Below are 2,914 nucleotides of genomic sequence, written 5' to 3' on the forward strand. Positions count from 1 at the left end.
ATTACTCTTTTGATGTACATATATGGGCATGGCGGGGTCCTGTCCCATCTTTATGATGTTACATAGTCTTTGTAGAGGCTCGTAGACACTTGTATATATCTAGATGTCTCTCAGCCTTGTCGGCTCATATTTTATATATCATTTTGATAGCCTTGTCGGCTTGTGTATATATATACGGGCATGGTTGATGATGTTGATATAAAAGGGCCTCAGTCCGATGGAATTTGTATTATTGATGTATAGAAATTACGAGTTAGCCATGTGGCTCACCTAGATATGATTGTGAAAGTATGATGAGAAGTGCCCGGTGGGAGCTCCGGGTGCCCGTCATGGCCCTCCGGTTGGGTCGTGACAAAAAGAGAGTCTCATACATACACAAAATGATAATAATACTATCTTCATTTTCCAACAATTGCATGAGAATAACATATTAAAGTTTCAACAGAGTTGTTCTGATTTAGATGAATAGACAGAAAGAGGAGCAATTTCCATCTTTATGCAGAACAATGATTAATAGGTTTGGCAAAATTGGCAACACATAACATACTACTCAAAATGAACACTGACAGTTGCATCAAGTTCCAGACTGAGCACAAAGGAATAGCAGCAAACTGATAAAATAATTAACATAGGCAAGACTTTCCTTTTTCGTCCATGCATTATCACACTCAAGATGGTAATATGCTTACTTAATATGAAAAAGAAAAGAAACCTCTTGATACAAACAAATTGCACCTTAAACACTCTCATTACCGGTTCATGATCCAGAGCCAAGAAAATAAGGCACTGTAAAAACTGCTAGCATTCTGAACGAGTGTCAAAGTAGAGCACAAAAGAAAACCATAACAAATAATTATGGCAAGGAATAAATGCAAGAAGTAACATTTCATCTACTTCAACCAACCAAGAGTTGTTAACACATGACTTTTGTGGTCTTGAGTCATGTTCTTTGGTATAACTCAAGTTAAGCTTTAACGAACACAATCTGTGGTCTACATTTGAAAATGCTCATACTTGTTTTTTTGATGATATTATGATGTATGGCAAATCTTCGGAAAGCCATTTACAGAATCTTGAGGCATTGTTGATCTTTCTATTGCAGAATACTTAGGAAGAGTTAATGCAACTTGACACTGTCATAATTAGAATACATTTGCCACACTAGCATTGAAGTTGGAGTGCAGACATAACTGGCAAAAGTTGTAGCAATATCCTCTTGGCCTCAACCTAGAGCTATCAAGGAATTATGGAGTTTTTGGGGATTACTGCATTTTACAGGAGGTTTATACGAAGGTATGGTTAGATTGGAAAACCACTAACCACATTGCTAAAAATGTGATTGGAACACGGTGACCACCTTAACTTCAGAGACACTAAAAGGGGCAATGTAGAAAGCACCAGTACTAGCACTACCAGATTTCAGTAATACTTTTGTGGTTGAACTGGATGCAGTGCTAAGGGAAATGCTGCAACGGTGGTGCAGGATAGCAGGAAGGCCAATTTTAAGCCTTTCTCAGTCAAGTTGTGTGCAAGAAGAATCAGGCTTGTCTACACATGAAAAAGAGATGTTGGCACTTTTGATTGCTATCAAAAAGTGGAGGCACCGCCTACAACCCTCAAATTTACTTATCAGGAGAGATCTCTTCAGTTTGAAGTCTAAGGAGAAAAATAGGTTAAGACAAGTAGGAAAAGCAATTTTGCATAAGGAAACCCCTCGCATCAAAAATTTGTTATTCATGCTTGAAATGGTTTCCTGTGGCAATGCAACGATAGGACAAAGTCATATAAAACCCGTAAATAAAATACAACAAAACATTAAGAATATTAGCTCAACTTAATCAAAAAACAGATCAAAGACTAAAAATCAGACACACTCTAAATAGTCATAATTCTTCGCCTGTCTTTAGCTTTCTCAGCATCAATAATAGACTCCACCAACTTAACAGAATGCTCCAACTGCCCTTCTCTATTCACTACCACATAATCAAACTCCTCCATATGCTTAACTTCCTCACGGGCCATTGCAATTCTCACAAGCAACGTCTCTTTAGTCTCGGTTTTCCTATCAATCAACCTCTTTACCAATGCATCTTCGCTCTCCGCCACCAAAAACACAAACACGTCAGAGTTTCTCAAAATCCTCCTAAATGTTGCTGCCCCTTGTATATCAACTCTCAACACTATATCTAACCCTTTAGCCATATGATCCCTAATTTGTTGTTTTGGTATACCTTTATAATCCCCATACACCAATGCATACTCCAACAACTCATGTCTCTCATTCATTCACAAAAATTCATCTTTACTTATAAAAGAATAAAGGTAGCAGAAAGGTAAAGATACGAAAAGAAAACAAAAAAAAAGTTACTATATGGTGTGACTATTCCTTTATGTAGCGACCCCAACATCTATTGGGAAGTTTTTTCCTGTTTAAATTTTTGGCAATAATTTACCTTTAGCGCAAAGAAATCACAAAGCTCACTTTGTGGCTTAATGCACATGTACAACTGAACTTTCATTCGTTTTATCAATTGGAAATTTGTAACTATCTACTTTGTGGCTAACAATTAACATTTAAGTTAAAAGACCGGAGTGGGGGATCAGTTGTAACAATCTATTCACTTGCTCCTGTCAATACTAATAAGCAACTATAAGTCATGGGCATACTTCAAAACAATTGGTTAGAAGTAGCACAATCCCAAGCCTACACATTGATCAAGGTGAAGACATTTTAGAAGAAGCTATTATGAATAAGTATCATGCAAATGCAACTATAGGAATTCAAATAACAAATTATTTAAATAATTAGAATTATCATATACTTCAAATAACAAAGATCCTCTGATCACTCCTCAAAGTAAAGGGCTTATAACAGAGATTGAAATGGTCTTAACAAGTACTAAATCTAGAAAAC

General features: G+C 36.4%; 1 pseudogene; it reads right to left on the reverse strand.

The window, feature by feature from the left end:
• Positions 1-1,875: 1,875 nt before the first annotated feature.
• On the reverse strand, positions 1,876-2,519 carry LOC132612759 (guanylate kinase 2, chloroplastic/mitochondrial-like; annotated as a pseudogene).
• Between the last annotated feature and the right edge of the window lie 395 nt (positions 2,520-2,914).

The sequence above is a fragment of the Lycium barbarum genome, chromosome 10 (assembly GCF_019175385.1).
Source record: "Lycium barbarum isolate Lr01 chromosome 10, ASM1917538v2, whole genome shotgun sequence".
NCBI classification, from domain to species: domain Eukaryota; kingdom Viridiplantae; phylum Streptophyta; class Magnoliopsida; order Solanales; family Solanaceae; genus Lycium; species Lycium barbarum.